General features: G+C 38.2%; 1 protein-coding gene, 1 long non-coding RNA gene and 1 pseudogene across 2 annotated transcripts in view; 2 read left to right on the top strand and 1 right to left on the bottom strand.

The window, feature by feature from the left end:
* Positions 1 to 18,787, bottom strand: part of LOC115750563 (protein FAR-RED ELONGATED HYPOCOTYL 3) — an 874,908-nt gene that overhangs the window by 718,654 nt on the left and 137,467 nt on the right. The gene's annotated exons all lie outside the window — the stretch shown is intronic.
* On the top strand, positions 423 to 5,888 carry LOC125316750. The gene is made up of 2 exons (XR_007199831.1): positions 423 to 564; positions 5,677 to 5,888. It is a non-coding gene; the product is annotated as an uncharacterized LOC125316750 (long non-coding RNA).
* On the top strand, positions 10,066 to 12,761 carry LOC115750591 (annotated as a pseudogene).

Here is an 18,787-nt window from a genome sequence, read left to right as displayed (position 1 = left end):
CAAACAACTCCTCATCTACATAGCTCAAGGTTTAGATACCTCAAGAGTCGCGTTTTAGCAACATATGCTGGGAAAAAAAAAAAAAACCACATATTTGCTTCAGAGCTATATCATCCTGTTGCAACATATGATGTCGGTCAATGTTGACATCCTTTTTTTCTCTAAGCCCGGCCCGAGCGAAGGAAGCGAAGTTCTTCCTGCTCGATTGGTCAATCATCAAACCGCTAGTGTTACCGTCGGGGACGGAAGAAAAACCGGCCATATCTTTCGGAAGGTTGCTAACGGAATCGGTTTTGAGGAGATAAGATCAAGGGATATAACAGAAAGAGAAAGAGGAGATCAGATCAGTTGGAGGATCTGGAAGTTTTTTTTTTTTTTTTGATCTGGTTCTATTCTATTCTATTTTAAAAGAAAGATTTCACTCACTGGGAGAAAGAGACAGATCGAGGGAGACAAGGAGAAAAAGAGAGAAAAATAGAAAGGAATTCCGCTCGTTGAGGTAGTGCCAACGCTTTCCTCTCTGTCGTTGTCGATTCCCGTGACGTTTCCTCAGCGCCGAACCGGGTAAATTTTTTCTCCTCATGCTCGTTGATAGTTTTGGATGCATTTGATGAAATGTCGAACAAACCTTACGATTCCGAGGCTGATTTGTGATGAATGATGTTGATTTAGAGATTTCCATATCAAGTTTAGGCTAAGAATTACATTGAATTTGAATGTGAGTGCTTATGTTCTAAGCGCAGAGTCACTGTATGATTTGTCCAAGAGAACGTTGAATCTTTGTGGTGTTTAGGTCAGAGATTGATCAACATTTACTTCATCGATTTTGAAATCGAGTCTATTTCTTGACTCTTCTTTGGCTTGGTAACATGATATTTGGTTTTGACGCCGGTCGTGGAGGAATATTTGAGTTGAAACTGCCGCTCATTTGATGACGATAGCTCACAGTCAGTTCTTTATTCCTTGTTCATATATGTCTGTGTGTGTAGAGTTAGAGTTAGATTCTGATTTTGATTCCTTGTTTATATATGTCTGTGTGTGTAGAGTTAGAGTTAGATTCTGATTTTGAGTTGGGGAATGCGGTGGTCGGAGAATAAAATAATGATAATCAGAGGTTCATTTTGGTTTCCGAAGGTGGTGCAATAACGCCGTCACCGGCTGATGATAAAGGTGAGTCCGGGCGTTGGCAGCAGGCGGTGACAACTGAGAATGGTGGCGGCAACCTTGATGGTGTGGCTATAATGAGGTTTCAAGAAGAAAGGATAAGGGAACCAAAAAAATAAAATAAAAAATAGAAATAAAAACAATTAAAAAATAGAAACAGAAAATATAAAATGTAAAAAAAAAAAATTTGGGGAAAATATATATAAAAAAAAAAAAAGTGGAATACGAGACAAGTTGAGAATTGGGTGGGGTCAGATTTAAGATTTGGGCTTAGGCTGGTTAGAGAATTTAGTGGCCTGAGCAAAATTAGGGCACGAATAGTCCATTTTCAGACCGACTCTTAAGGACGATTTGGGTTTTAGACCAACCTGGACCCTTAGGGTCCTGGGCGGATCCCTGCGGAGTGGGTTGGGCCTCTGGGCCTGATCCGGATCATTTTTCAATACTTAAAAAAAAAACAGAAAAAAATTCCAGAAAAATGTAGAAATTAGATTCTGATTAGTTTTACTAGATTTTTAGTGGTAATTTTAGTTTATAATTAGTTCTAGATTCTCCTAGATTATAATTCACATAGTCTAGAAATTTTAATGAACATTTGCGGCTTCGCATAAAATTTTCCTAGGTTACAATTTGCATAGTCATTTCCGCATTTACATTTCAATTTTACTTGACGGCACATTTTTAATATATTTTTCTTTTTCCTTTTAGCATGTTTATGCTTTAATACGCCCAAAAAAATGATCAAGTTTCGGCATCGAAAGGGCACTAGTTGAATAGCTAGTGTAATCTAGTCCCTCAACCCATTTAATCTTTGGTTCGTCGAAGTAAAGTACTCTTCCGTACTTTACTTGGGTGTCTAATTGACTCACCAAAAATTGATTAGTGGCAACTACTAATTGAATCAACATTTACGTGTCAATTGACACGAAAGTTATGAGTTGGTATGGGCTCGGAAGAGTCCAAGCTAAGTATTTTGGCTTAATAATCCAGTAGCGCTCCTTTACATGGTTCACCCTTGGGAAGGTCGTGATAATCGACACCCAATAGTTCATCCTGGAATAGTAGCGATAGATTACTACTGCCTATCATGATAAAACATTTCAGATGCAAGCTGAAAGTATTAGCAAGTGGATGCTCCCGAAAACATTGAATGATTTAGACACATTATCCTGCAAAGAAAGATAATTCATTTATAGGTCAGGGCAATAAATGTAGGAAGTCTCTAGAGGATAAATTGCTTTAAGAAGCCAATTTAGCATGTTAAGGGAACATGCAGCTTCAGCGTACTCTTATCTTCAAACTTTCCAAGAAATTGAAAGCAAAGAATGTCTCTCATCTCCCCAACTCGGCAAATAGTAACGAGTGACAATTATGCTTGTTACTGCATTCCGAGGACATTAATGTTGTTCTGGGAGTTCTGGAGAGTCCTGTATCAAGAGAATATGCAACCAATCCATGGCGATGCCAAAAAAGGCGGTGGTTGACATTGGCATTAGTTCGCAACGAGAAAATGAGACACCGAATAATAAGCAGAGAAGTAAATAAAAATTATGTGCTCATTGCTAGTTTTTTTTTTTTTTTGTCCAATGTGCTCATTGCTAGTTAAAGAGCACTTATTGCCACAAAATTCTTTCTGCTTCACAATATCTAGCATGGTCCATGGAGAGTATGGTGCAAATCTTCATCTGACTCATGGATATTGTGGTGTCTCATGGTGCCTAACTAGACGACAAAAGCTATACCACGTGAACTATCATGGGGCAAGTAGATATTTCACCCTTGATCGAATCATACCGTTTAAAATTGCTATTCCATTTAAGCCAAGAAATTGACAACTAAATTATTGGAGTGAACTAAAGCAAATTAGGTATTATGCTAAAACAAATAGCAATAAGATCTATTCCAATATCGATAAATAGCAATAGTGCTATTCTCTCTGTTGAAGCCTCCCTGTTGTCCCCACTCGTCATTGCTTCATTGCGACACCGATTGTGTTTCCTTGCACACGCATTTCTATTCTCTCCTCTAGAGTTCGCTCCCATGTCTACGACATTATCACGTAGACGAACAAGTACGCAAGAATCGCGATCACTTTTGACAAGAAGGCGGACTCGTCAAGAGTGATAATCTCGTATAACAATAGGAAAATTACTCACAAAATTGCACACATAAGTTGGTTTACGGCGATGCCGATTGTGTTTCATTGCGCATGCAACTCTTAGTTGGAAGATCTTTGAGCTATACACCGATGAAATCCGCCCCATCTTTATGGGAGTAAAATGTCACGTAGAAAAACAACTAGTAGATACACATGGCCACTGCCCGCCTAAGCTTCTTGTTGCTTTGGTCAATGCTAGGGAGGCACATTTCGAGGGAGGAGAGCGAGATGATCATCCCATCAATGCTCCTTAGCAGCAACCACCACCACCCGACCTTGTCAAGGGAGGATGTTAGGGATGAGGATGCGCACTGCCTTTACAATATGGAATTTGATGTACAAGAGTAGCTTTTCGTTGGAGGCGTTGATGCTACCCTTCTCAAAATTATGAGGGACGTTGAGGAGAATAGTGTCGAATCCACATGCCTGTTGGAATAATTGGATCCCACTACCGCAAATGAGCATGTGGCCAACGACCGAGGTTAGGTGGAGGAGATCCCACTACATGCTCAAGGCAGTGCCTTGCATATTGACTTGGACAATGTCGTGATTGTACACCACAGGGATGCCAGCAGCCTCTTTGATGTTGGCAAGCAGAAGGGCGGTCCCCTCTATGGATTTTTGGTGAGGACACCAACATCGAGGAGGACGACGGCATCCCTATGTAGTATAACAACCAAACTGTCCAAGTCAATGTACAAAGCACCGCAAAGGGCGTGTGGAGGGATACCCGACCTTGCTCGTTTGCGACATCCTCATTTGTACTAGAGGGATCCACTTACTCCAACAGTCATGTGACTTTGACACTATCCTCATCTACGACTGTCGTAATTTTGAGATGGTCACAGTCTTCTCCAACGAAAAGTTCCTCTTGATATCAAATTTCACATTGTAAAGACGGTGCTCGTCATCGTCCCCAACTTCTTCCTTGATAAGCGGTGGTGGTTGCTACTAAGCAGCATTGATAGGATGATCATCTTGCTCTCCTACCTCAAAATGTGCCTCATTAATAGTAATCATAGCGACGCGAAGCCCAAGTGGGCGGTGACCATGTGTATCTACTCGTTGTTTTTTCTACGTGATAATTTAGTTCCATTTGGATGATGCCGATAACATCGGTGTATAGCTTAGAGATTTTCCCGTTGAGTCTGCATGCACAGGAAATGCAATTGATGTCGCCATAAACCAATTGCTGAATTCATTTTTGTTAGTAATATTCTTAATGCGATATGAAGCAGTCACCCTCGACGAGGCCACCTTCTTATCCATAGCGATCGCGATTTTTGCGAATCTTCGTCTATCGTGATAATGCTAGAGACATGGGAGCAGACTCTGGAGGAGATGTGGTAATTTTTTGGTTCATTATTCATGTAGAGGTCCATGACTAGAAAGATAGAAATGCAAAGGAACAACGAAGTGACAGCGCGAGGGGACAACTGCGAGGTTTCATCTTAACCCATGTACATTGAATATTGTGGTTAGAACTCGGACGTCTCACTTTGGTGGAAGTTGGTTTTTTACGTTCTTTCAGATTGTTTTTGCATGATTAACTAGCATTGGTACTTCGTATTAAAACTTCAAAGCTATTTGTATGGTTTTTAATCTAATTAACGTTCTTCTATATGGATGGAATTAATTATGGTATCGAACATGCCATGCGTGTATGTGTTCACTACTCGAATGGTTAGAGAGAATAGCAATATTGCTGTTTATCGATATTTGAATGGATCTTCTTGCTATTTATTTTAATATAATATCTATTTTGCTTTAGTTTACTCCAATAATTTATCTGTCCATTTCTTTGTTTATATGGAATAGCTATTTCAAATGATATGATCTGATCAAGGGTAAAATATCTACTTGCCCCATGATGGTAAATGTGGGGATAGCTTTTGTCGTCTAATTAGGCACCACAATATCCATGAATAAGATGAAGACATTATGAAAATAATGGCATAAGGGATAATTTTCATCATTTATTTGGGCACCATACTCTCCATGAATCATGTTACACGTTGTGGAGCAGAAAAGAATTTTGTGGCAATAAGTGTTCTTTAACTAGCAATGAGCACATATTCTTTTATTAACATCTCCACTTACTATTAGGTATGTCTTTTTTGTCGTTGCTAAGCAATGCCAATGTCATCCACCCTCATTTTCTATTAATGGGTCTCTCTAGAGCTCCAAGACGATATTAATGGCCCTAAAATGTAGGAAAGTGCATAATGGTCACGTATTACTGTTTACCAAGATGGGAAGATACGAGACATTCTATGGTCCTCTGATCAATTTGGCTTTTCATCTTCTCGGCTATTACTGTTTGATGCCATTGAAATGACTTGTGGCACTTGTAGGATACTTTGCTTTCAATTTCGTGGAACTTGTGGTAGTAGTCCATCGCTGCTGTTCCAGGATGAACTGCTGGATGTCGACTTACATCATGTGTTTCAACTAGATAATGTAGCTCTGAAGCAAATATGTTTTTTTTTTCCAGCGTAAGTTGCTACATTGTGACTCTTTAGATATGTAAACCTTGAGCTATTTAGATGATGAGTTGTTTTCTAATCAATCCTCTGTCTTCATCAAAACTGTGACCTTGTTGTATCTTGAGTCCTTTACACCACACCTCAAAGTTGGATTGTTCTGTATTTCAAGTCTTTGGCTACATTTATAAACATTCTGATCATTGTGAAAGATGGAATGCTCCCACTCTCATGCAGTTATCCTCAATAACTTCCACAATTGAGAATTGATATGGAATCTGGAACGCAATGTATGGAAGATCGTTGGATCTCTTAAAGTTTGGTTTGTTTTCCTTTTGTACTATATGACAAATTTATGACTTCCTAAATTTTGATGTAGATAAAATATGATACGTGATTAAGAAAAAAAATGAGTCTTATTCATCGTTTTCTTGGTAATTAAATTGCCACAAACAACTTTCAATTCTAGGAAGATATGGCTAGGAGTCTGTGTGTCTAGCTCAATAGGTGCGGTCTGTCTATTCAAGTATTCATGCTAGGCAAATGCCATTCCTATTCATGATGGTTTTGTATGGATTGTGCAAAAACCATAAGTTTTCCCAGATGTGATAGTACTAGTAGACATTCGAGATTTGATCGGACTAGACTTCCAAGTGCACTAAAATGCTTTTTCCTAAGTGAGTACAACGTTACTTTTCGTTTGAATATGTTGAAATCTTTTTATTCTTATAGATGATTTTAATATTGTTAAACAGTACACCTCGTGATGTCGGCAATTTACTGTAATTCCAGAATTTGCATCTTTAACTTATTTTCCATTCAATGCAAATCAACATCAAAGTATATGGTTCTTCAACTTCTCTGGACCTAGGCATGGATGATCAGTACGAGGAACAGCAAAGAGTGTGAGGCATGGACCAGTTAAAAAGTATGGGCATCTCTGCAAATTTTGACCTTTGAGAGCAAAAACTGATAAAATTCATGTCGCTATGTTTGGTTTATCATCTTTAAACACTCACTTTCTCCTGTGCATTTGTTTCGAATGCCAAACATATTGGATGGCTTATATTTTTTTGTATATCAAACTATGGATTTAATAGTTCCACCACTTGTGCAATGCGTGGGCAGTAAGCTAATACCACTCAAGTATTTTATTCCTTTTAAGAAGTTTATGGGAAGAAAGGAAATCATATTATATATATATATATAAAGAATATATATATATATATATATATATATATATATATATATATATATATATATATATAAAGAAACGAAAATAAGTCACAATTTCATAAGCATAGCATCAAAGTCGTCATCAATTTTCTACGGATAATAATGTGCTACCTAGATAAGTGATCCTAAATAAAAAATTTTGCAAAGGAAGTGAACGCGAGACTCCGGATTATGGCCTGCGTGAACGATTTCTCTGAGTTGAAGAACCTGGCTCCTGCTTTTTCCTGGACAACCTCTCTCTCTTTTTCCCTCCTCTACCTTCTGGCCGAAGCTGTGTATTCTTTGAATGTGTAATGTGACGCCCCCTTATTGTGAAGCTTAGGTCCCTTGTTTATAGAGTAAACCTGTTCGACTTGGGCAATTTTTTTTTTTGTTAATTGTAGATTTGTTGTACCTTTTAGGATTTTTAGTGGTCAAAAAAATTAGTTTGGACTTGTTATAAGTATGCTAGTTTGAAGTTTTCTATGGTATTAACTCCAAACAATAAAGTAAAAAGAACATGCTCTTTTTAAGTTTCTCTCGTATAGTGAAATTGTCTTCAAATAACGTTTTGAAAAAAAAAACGAGAATTTAACTTTCTAATTGCTTTTGGGTTTCAAATTCAGGTCAGTTCTCATATTCAGAAGCAGTTGTGGGCTATGGCCAGTGAAATGTTGCCAATGAAGCCGGACAACCTCCTGATGAGTTTCATCCTTTTTCTTTTGATTAAGCATTTCTCGCATATATTTTCTCGTCCGATGTAAGAAGTTTGCAATTTTGCATATTTAAGAGATCCGGTACGTAGACATTACTTTTCTTTGTAAATTGAGACTTAGCTATCGAATTATTTCCCCACTTGAATCTTTCTTCAAGGTCAAAGTCTAAGACGAACTACTTCGATAGCATTTGAGATGAGGATGTCTTAAATCATTTTTGCACTCAAATTAAACAATCAAATCACTACCTTTGTACCATCTCAACCTCAATATTCGTTGACTAAGAGGCAAAAAAAAGGTGATGCGGCATTATTAGCAGTAGAGGATAATCAATCATAATTGGCACAATTTGTCAGCCTTTTTCAATTTCTCCATTTTAGTTGCATTTGTTTTGTGAAAAATAAATGGTTAGAAAATCATTCTATTGAAAAATTGATCACTTGTGTCAGTTGATATAATTAGTCAATAAATATATTTTCATTATATATATTTAAACTTGTTCGTGGTTGATGAAAATATTTTTCATTCAATCATTTTTTAAGCGATACAAGCGATCTTTAAGGAAGATTTAGGATTAAATTGGCCTAGACTCTGAGACGCTCTTGCCGCCGGGAAAAAAAGAAAAAGTAAAGAAAGAAAAAGAAAAAACTATAACAATTCCAAAAGTATTAAATATATCCACATCAATGCCAACTGTCCTACGATACACGGCCGGAGCCCACGTCGGTGATTTCTCACAAAAATTGGCCGGATGATTAAATTGGCAGAGATGCAGAAGATTGAAGACTAAATGGGGGGAAAAAGTTCATCAAAGAGTTGATATAATTGCAATAGATTTAAAAAAAAAATTTGGTAATTTTTCATGAAAACTGGGTCGCATTTCCATATGCTTCTTCACGCCTCTTCAGTTCAAGTTTATCCTCAATGTGTGAACGATTTTTCTGAGTTGAAGAACCAGGCTCCTCCTCTTTCCTGGACAACCTCTCTCTCTTTTTCCCTCGTCTCCCTTCTGGCCGAACTCTCCTCTGAATGTGTGGCCGTGTATTATTTGAGTGTGTAATGGGAGGCCCCCTTATTGTGAAACTTACGTCACTTGTTTATAGAGTAAGTATAGGGGCTTTATTCCCTGATTCAACTTAGCCAATTTTGTGAAGTATTGTGCTATTTTCACTCCTTTATTGGCTCATGACATCCCATTTTACCTTGAATTGGCTTACATTATCCCTTGCGAGTTCCACTCTTGATTTAAGATTTATATCTTACCTTTTTTTTCTTTTCTCCATTTGTTTCTATTTTACTAGAGACAAAACTATCAATGCTTCTCTCAAACAATATTTATTGAGGACAAATGTGAGGCACACTCTTGATTTAAGACTAACGCTTGCCCTCTTTTTTTTTTTTTTTTGGGGCTTTTGGTCTTTCCTTTCTCTAGTAGTACCTGTTTCCCCCCCCTCCCCCAAAAAAAAAGTATTCGGGAAATGGTTAACTAGTTATTGTGTTTTTGACCAAAAAAAAAAAAAGTAATCATTCTATTGATGAGTTGTATATTTCTTTATCTTTTGTACCAGGTAACTATTCTTGGAAAAACAACTTAAGCACGAGTAAGAGGATAATATATGAGTAAATTGTGTATAATGCATACATCAACTATAATTTCATTTTTGGGTAAATTCTCGTAATTTTGATCCAAAAAACAAAGTCGAAAAAATCACAATCATGAGGATAATATTAGGAAATATTGTAAACCATTTGCAAATAAAACTAAGATTTCTTTAATTAACATATGATTAGTGCTTGATTATATTATAATAATGGAGACTAAGTTCACAAGCGTGAAAGAAATGTTGAAATGTAATTGGTGGAAGAAGCGGATAGGGTGAAAAAAAAAGTTGTTTGGAAGGGATGTGGATAAGTTTTTATTTTAGTGAAATTAAAAAAAAGGAAAAATGGAAAAAATAATCTCAAATCAAGGGTGGAACCCACAAGGGAAAATGTAGTCAATTCAATGTGAGATGGGGGTGTCAATAGCCAACAAAGGAGTGGATATAGCGCGAGTCTTTTTTGAATTGTAAATTTGTTGTACCGTTTAGGGCTTTTTGGTGGTAAAAAAATTAATTTGTGGTGAACTTATTACAAGTGTATCGGTTTGAGATTTTTCGTGATATTAACTCAAATATATAAAGTAAAAAGAATATGCCCTTTTTAACTTTCCCTCATATAGTGAAATTGTTTTCGGATAACGTGTTGAAAAAAATGAGAATTTTGCTTTCTAATTGCTTTTGGGTTTGAAATACAAATCAGTTCTCATGCTCTGAAGCAGTTGAGGGCTATGGCCAGTGAAATGTTGGCAATGAAACCGGACGACCTCCTAGTGAGTTTCATCCTCGCTCTTTTAATTAACGGTTTATCTCATCTATTTTCACGTCCAATGAAATAATTTTTCAATTTTGCATATTTAAGAGATCCGGCACGTGGACATCACTTTTCTTTCAGTAGATTGAGACTTAGCTATCGAATTATTTCCGCGCTTGAATCTTTCTTCGAGGTCCGACCTTGGAGGCTTCGTCCCCGGCGCCATCGTCTTCCGCTACGGCCGAGGCACCGCCAAGGGGGGCTCCCCCGAGGGCCCGCGTCGCCGCCTCCAAGGTCTGCTGGCCGCCGGCAACGAGGACATCATGGCAGCGTTCGACGCGGCCGTACATGACGGCGTGGACGTCCTCTCCGTCTCCCTCGACGGCGATCCCTCCCCGCTGTTCAACGACAGCATCGCGATTGGCTCCTTCCACGCCGTGAAGAATGGCATCGTCGTGGTTTGCTCGGCCGGGAATTCCGGGCCCGGCGACGGCACGGTCTCGAACATCTCACCTTGGCTGATCACGGTGGCAGCAAGCACCATGGATCGGGATTTCTCTAACTAGGTGGTGATTGGCGATAAGAGGCGATTCAAGGTCAGTCTCTCTTGTTCAATTGGCGAAACTCTTCTTAGGGTTTGAGACGAATTTCCAATTTGAAGAACTACACGATTGCACAGGAAATTGCATGTTCAAATGTTCCATGTCCGCAAGATGATCAGCAAGTACGTCCTAATTCTGTAAAAATGTCTCCTTTTGCTCTCTCTTTTTGCTCTGAAGGGTGCAAGCTCATTCCCAAATTCCTTGCCTGGAAGCAATTTCTACAAGCTGATCAGCGGAGCGGATGCAAGATTGCCCAATGTGTCGGCCGATGAAGCGTAAGGATCACAACCATTTCCATACTATTGGTGTCTTGCAAATTACTGTTTGCAGCTGAACCCGTTGATTTACCTCTTCCGCTTAGCTCGATCGTACTCTATTGCTAACTTTTGATGTGTTTATGGTTGCATAACACAGGCTACTCTGCAAGAGAGGAACGCTTGATCCAAGAAATGTGAAGGGGAAGATCCTGGTTTGCCTTAGAGGAGATAATGCAAGGGTCGACAAGGGAGAGTAGGCCTTCCTGGCCGGCGTGTTCGGAATGGTCCTTGCCAACAATTTGCTCTCAGGAAACAAAAAATCATCCCGGACCCGCATTTCCTTCCCGTGTCTCAGGTCAACTACACTGATGGGGCCGCCATCTTCAGTTATATCAACTCGACTAAGTAAGTTCACACAGGCTCGCTTTCACTCCCTAATGACAGATTCTGCTGCGAAGCCATGTCATTCTTGGTCCAGCTCATAAGGCTGCCGTAAATCGTGTCCGTATGATTTGACATGTTTGTGCAACCTTTCATCGCGACAGGTCTCCCACTGCTCAGATTACCCATGTAGTGACAATTGTGGGCATGAAGCCGTCTCCATTCATGGAGGCTTTTTCCTCGAAGGGGCCAAACACCATCACACCCGAAATTCTAAAGGTACTCTGAAGGTTCATCACGGATTTAGTCACACTGCTTTTGTAATGATAGCAAGTTGAGTTACTGAAGTGATTGTGAACAGCCGGATATTACTGCACCTTGAGTCAGCGTCATAGCTGCCTACATAAAGCAGAAGGCCTGACAAATGAGGATTTCGATAAGCTCTGGGTTCGTTTTAATGCAGTGTCGGACACCTCAATGTCGTGTCCTCATGTTTCTGGCGTTGCTGGTCTTCTGAAAACTCTACATCCAGAATGGAGTGCTGCGGCAATTCGATCAGCAATCGTGACTAGTGGTGAGTATGAATGAACTATATACTTCAACTATATTATGGTCTCAACTGTAATGTCTGATGAGCACACTGAATCATAGGGGAGTGACCTGCCTCTCTTGCAATCTCCACCGAAGACAAATGCAAAATAAACCTGTACATAATCTGGTCATGACTAACTAGCCTGGTGTTTGATAGGCGTTTCCAAGATGTGTAAATTATTGACAGATCTTTTGCCCGTCTGTTTGCTTGCAGCGACGACACAAGATAATGCAATGGAATCAATCATCAATGCCTCCTACTACAAGGCGACTCCTTTCAGTTACGGGGCTGGACACATCCAACCCAACCGTGCTATGGACCCTGGCCTGGCCTATGATCTGGGCATCAAAGATTATCTCAACTTCTTGTGTTCTCTAGGTTACAATGCGACGCAGATCTTGAGGTTCTCTGACAGTGCCTATAATTGTTCAGAACGCATCAGTCTTCTAGACTTCAACTATCCTTCGAACACGGTTCCTAAGCTCTCAGGATCAATCACGGTGACTTGAACTGTGAAGAGTGTTGGCTTGCCAGGGACCTACAGGGCGTCGATACTGCAACTACATGGAGTTTCGGTTCTTGTCAAGCCCGCCTGCCTGAAGTTGAAGACGAAGAGAAGTCTTTCAAGATCGTGCTGAAGGCGAAAGGAGCCAATGCGACTAAGGACTACTCGTTCGGAGAGCTGATATGGTTGGACACTGAACATCATGTGTGGAGTCCTATTGTTGTGATGGCCATTTCTTGACTGTCATTGTAGTGCCGAAGAATGGCCTTCTTATTAAATTGATGTCGACCCTATTGTTGGATGGTGCTTCATGAATTTAAAATAACGGCTTGCAAATTATAAGGTGTTGAGATTTATCACTTCAGAAACTAGGTTGAAGATCACCTAAAAGCTAATCGGTCTTCATAATGAGAGCATTGTGAATATTAGTCACGCAGTCGTGCTTTGTATCTGCGAAAGAACTCGGTTCTCTTTCTTCATCTGGTGCTCGAGCATCCTCCTGCTACTCCTCTTCATCCATTGTTTGGAGAACTGAAGTTTCAGAGGTAATTGCTATGCCTGGATGACTAATAGGCTAGTGACATTGTAACACCCCCATTCTTAAAAAAAAATGGCATGACACGGCCGTCCTCTATTTTAAAATCAAAGGATGCAACCTCAAACAAAACCTGATATTGAAATATTCACATCCAAATATATTTGATAAAAGATCACATGTCCACAAAATTGGAGCTCATCTACTATATCAAAATATATATATATATATATATATATATATATATATATACATATCTTTATATATCTAGCTCTCGAAACTTACCAACTATATATAACTTATCCAAAAATATACCCCCATCATTCCAAAAGAACTACCGCTAACGTACGCTTGATCCTACTTGCGGCTCGCCGATAAACCTGAAAGATAAAAGGAATAAAGTGGTTGCACAGCTTAGTGAGAAGTACAATCTCTTCTAAGCAGATCAAGAAATCACTATGCATTCATCAAAGTAAATCAAATAGCAACTCATAATAATAACAAACTATCAATGATCTAATCCATTAATTAATCTCACTGAACCAACTTTTGATGGTCCATCCATTGAATAATCTAGTACTTATCATCAACTATGGTCACGTTTAATGGTGTGATAAGGCGACCAAGTTTATTCCTCTTTGTTAGGTCTACCACCATTTTAGCCAATGGTTCAGCTCAATGATGTCCTGACAGTATGCATGGAATACCAAAATTCAAAAAACCACAACAATCTAGTTTCACAAATAGAATACATAGCCTTCCTCAGAAACATATTTCTCAAACAGTATTTCGGTGAAACATTCGTCAATGAGCCATATCAAATAATCGAAGGTGTAGTAATAGTTCGATCTTGTTTATTCAAAAATAATGCCCTAAACATCAGATTTCTTTACCTTTTCAAGAAATCAAACTATCAAAGGCATGAGTTTTGTAAATTCTTAAAAGAGAAACACAACTCACCATAAAATGCCAATGTCCAAACTATAGAAGTTACTCGAACCGCAAAGCTTGAAATACTAAAAATTAATTGAAAAACAACATTAAAAGCTAGAAAAAAAATACTATGCTAGTGAAAAAATTGACTATGACATACAAACGACGACAATGTGACACCTATGGGCCAAAAAACTACCGATCACGCATTGGACAGCCTACGCTCTTTGAGCCTAACTCCTCCCACTAAACTCCAATTAACGCAACAGTGTAGTAAAAAAGAAACTTATTCGACGTATTACAAAAGTCTCAACATGGTCAACCTCAGTCGACAACCGAAAACTAGAGAAATCATCCCTCAAACTTTGCTATTTGCGCGATGCGATCCGCACACCGATAATCCCCAAGACCACAGTCTGTACCCTTGCCGCTCTACCATAGTTGCTTTTCTTTTCGGAGGATCCTCATCTACCCAATTCGAGTGAAGCACTAGCCGATTGGTTCAATTCGCAAGCTTGGAGTGCAATTTTTCGTGCAAATTGAAACAAGGGAAGAAATTTTGCAATCTAGGTAACTTTCTTAACTCAAATATTCTGAATATTTGGTTGCGTATCCAGTTGATTGAAATTGCATATCTCGAAAAATCATGTTGCGAGATTAAGATATCTGAAAATTGTCTAATTCGAAAGATTGTATGTCAAAAATCGAATCTCGAATATTCTGAATATTTGATATACGCTTTCCATGAAACTCTAAGTTACGAAATTGTCAATTGGGATTTTCTTATGTCTTTGTTGCCGTAGCTTTTAATGAAGAGTCCCTGCAAAAAGATGGTCCGGTTATTAGTAACTAATTTTGTTGTTCAACATTTCAATCAATCTGAAACATGAAAAATATGAGAATTGAAGAGAAGTGTCACAAATTATCATAAGAAAGCTAGAATCAAGTACCTATGCCGTTTCTGATGGAAAATTAGGATATTTCTCGTCATTTCTAGAGCGTTATATTCACTAGAGTTGTGTACAAGGGGGACTTTCAGATTGTCCATACCTTTCTTTGTTTTTCAAGGCGGGCATGAGGATCCTTGTATTTGGCATTTTAATCATTTGTGGTTGTAAAAACTCTATGATATTGTTTAGCTTGTGGCATCTTGTCGGGATGCTGACATTTATAAATCCACTTCTTCACAATAAAAAAGACAAAATCATATAAACCTATTGTAGCAAGGGCCATAACTCATTTGGTAGTTTCCGAGTAGGAATAAGCTTATGTGACCATTTTTTTGTTAATCTATTCTGAGATAGACTGCATGTTGTGAGCACCAAAAATTAAATAATCAATAATTAAAAATTGTTGTGGGATTTCATTCCTTCGAGAATTTGTGGTCCACAACATATTGTTATTTTCACAGTGACTTAAAAATGGTTATGTTAGTAATGTTCTTTTCGAATAATAGTTTGGAAGCCATGTTGCCGGTTGTGAAGGATCATGTAACTGATGGTTTCACTCCATGGCCCTTTATTTACTTAAAAAAATTTCATGGGGCTTCAAGATTTACCAGTATGATCCATAATCACGCATTTACTAAGAAACCGACCATTAGCCATAATACGCGTTGATTAATGCAAGACAAGAAAACAAGGGGAATCAAAGTTATAGTAGAGCATGGCAATGATCAGAGCTTTATCAAATCTGAAACACACACATGCCGGAATTCGACATTCCGAGACTCATCGAAAAAATAACGATTTACAATCAACTTGATATCAGTTGGCAAGGTAGGAGAATTAGAATATGCCGAAAAGTTTGGTTTTAGAAGAATATTCATGAAAAATCAAGATCACATGTAAAAATTACACCCAACTACGTGAAATCTAATTTTTTAACACTTAAGAAGGAACTCCATGCAAGCAATCACCTCCTCACACCACGCAGTTGTATCCAACAGAATATGGCAAGTAGGAGCAAACCATACTTGGGAGCCAGAAATCTCAATCAATTCTTGAACGCAATCACGATTGGCAATGAGAATTTATTACGAACGACCGTAATTCTCTGATTCAAACTTAAACAGATATTAACAACTGAGAAGAGCTGCGGATAATACCTTAATAGCCACGCAAATGAATCCACTTGTTTGTTTTCTTTCAAATTTACAATGGTTGTTACGTTGTTATTATCTCCACTGCCCTATTTTTTTATTCCACCTTTCATCTCAAATCTCAACCAAATAAAACTTTGACTCCCGCAGTGTTTATCTTCTCATTAAAGATCAGGTTCACTTATTTTCAACCAAACATCCCCACTCACCATCTTGTTATCCTACGATGATATTTCTTTAATACATCTCTTGATATCTTCATCGGTCCCTCTAATTTTAGACAGCGAGCCGATGCATTCAAGAAAGTCACGGATTATCTGTCATAAACCCTGAATATTTAATGAATAATAATTTTGGTCGTCTCTAATTACATAACATCATAAGTAACTATTCCATCCGTGATTCCATTCTCCTAATCACGAACGCAGCATTCCATTTACTCATATTATGCAATTTGATCGAAAAAAAAATTGATCTAACATTACAAGCTTATTGATACTCAAAATCAAAATGATAATTACTCGATATTGGCACATTGACAAGGATATCCCATATTATGTAGGCAGTAGTTAAGAAAAAAAATATCTCTTCACAGCATGGTGATAGATTCGCAGAAACACAATGTATTAATCATCAAACAACTCATCATCTACACAACTCAAGGTTTAGATACCTCAAGAGTGGCGTTGTAGTAAAATATGCTGGCAAAAAAAAAAACCACATATTTCCTTCAGAGCTACATCATCCTGTTGCAACATATGATTTCGGTCAATGTTGACATCCTTTTTTCGCCAATAGATAAGAAAGAGAGCGCGAAAGAGAAGTAAAAATAAATGCGTTTAGCCTGGCCGAAGCTTTTGATCTTCTGGTCCATTTTTTTCTAAGCCTGGCCCGAGCGAAGGAAGCGAGGTTCTTCCTGCTCGATTGGTCAATCATCAAACTGCTAGTGTTACCGTCGGGGACGGAAGAAAAACCGGCCATATCTTCCGGAAGGTTGCTAACGGAATCGGTTTTGAGGAGATAAGATCAGGGGATATAACAGAAAGAGAAAGAGGAGATCAGATTAGTTGGAGGTTCTGGAAGATTTTTTTTTTTATTTGATTTGGTTATATTCTATTCTATTTTAAAAAAAAGATTTCACTCATTGGGAGAAAGAGACAGATCGAGGGAGACAAGGAGAAAAAGAGAGAAAAATAGAAAGGAATTCCGCTCGTTGGGGTAGTGCCAACGCTTTCGTCCCTGTCATTGTTGATTCCCGTGACATTTCCTCATTGCCGAGCCAGGTAAATTACTTCTCTTCATGCTCGTTGATAGTCTTGGATCCACTCGATGAAATGTTGGACAAACCTTACGATTCCGAGGTTGATTTGTGATGAATGATGTTGATTTAGAGATTTCTATATCAAGTTTAGGCTAAGAATTGCATTGAATCTGAATGTGAGTGCTTATGTTCTAAGCGCAGAGTCACTGTATGATTTGTCCAAGAGAACGTTGAATCTTTGTGGTGTTTAGCTCTGAGATTGATCAACATTTACTTCATCGATTGTGAAATCGAGTCTATTTCGTGACTCTTCTTTGGCTTGGTAACATGATATTTGGTTTCGACGCCGGCCGTGGAGGAATATTTGAGCTGAAACTGCCGCTCATTTGATGATGATCGCTCACAGTTAGTTTTATATTCCTTATTCATATATGTCTGTGTGTGTAGAGTTGGACTCTGATTTTGAGCAGGGGAAGGCAGTGGTCGGAAAATAAAATAATGGTAACCATGATGGTGTGGCTATGGTGAGGTTTCGAGAAGAGAGGACTCGGGAACCAAAAAAATAAATATAAAAAATATAAAAAAATTAAAAATAGAAACAGAAAATAGAAAATGTAAAAGAAGAAGAAGAAGAAGAAGAAGAAGAAGAAGAAATGGGGAAAAAAAAAAAAAAAGTGGAATAAAAGACAATCTGAGAATTGGGTCGGATCAGATTTAAGATTTGGGCTTAGGCTAGTTAGAAAGTTTAATCGCCCAAGCAAAATTAGGGCACGAATAGTCCATTTGCGGAGTGGGTTGCGCCTCTTGGCCTGATCCGAATCATTTTCCAATACTAAAAAGGAAAATCAGAAAAAAAAAATTCCAGAAAAATGTAGAAATTAGATTCTGATTAGTTTTACTATATTTTTAGTGATAATTTTAGTTTATAGTTAGCTCTAGATTTTCCTAGAGTAGAATTTGCACAGTTTAGGAATTTTAATGAACATTTGCCTAGCATAAAATTTTTCCTAGGTTAGAATTCGCACAGTCGTTTGTGCATTTACATTTTGATTTTACTTGATTGCGCATTTTTAATACATTGATTGTTCCTTTTCCTTTTAGTGTGTTTATGCTTTAATACACCCAAATAAAAATGATCAAATTTCGGTATCGAAAGGGCAGTAGTTGAATAACTATTGTAATCAAGTTCCCCCAACCCATTAAATCTTTGGTTCGTAGAAGTAAAGTACTCTTCCATACTTTACTTGGATGTCTAATTGACCCACAAAAATTGATTAGTGGCGACTACTAATTAAATCAACTTTTACGTGTCAATCGATACGAAAGTTATGAGTTGGTGGGCTTGGAAGAGTCCGAGCTAAGTCTTTTGACTTAATAATCCAGTAGCCCTCTTTTAGATGGTTCACCCTTGGGAAGGTCACGATAATCGACACCCTACGGTTCATCTTGGAGTAATAGCAATAGATTACTACTAACTATCCTGAAAACATTTCAGATGCAAGCTGAAAGTATTAGCAAGTGGATGCTACTGA

The sequence above is a fragment of the Rhodamnia argentea genome, chromosome 10, assembly GCF_020921035.1.
Source record: "Rhodamnia argentea isolate NSW1041297 chromosome 10, ASM2092103v1, whole genome shotgun sequence".
NCBI classification, from domain to species: domain Eukaryota; kingdom Viridiplantae; phylum Streptophyta; class Magnoliopsida; order Myrtales; family Myrtaceae; genus Rhodamnia; species Rhodamnia argentea.
This window is presented reverse-complemented; position numbering and strand designations above follow the sequence as displayed.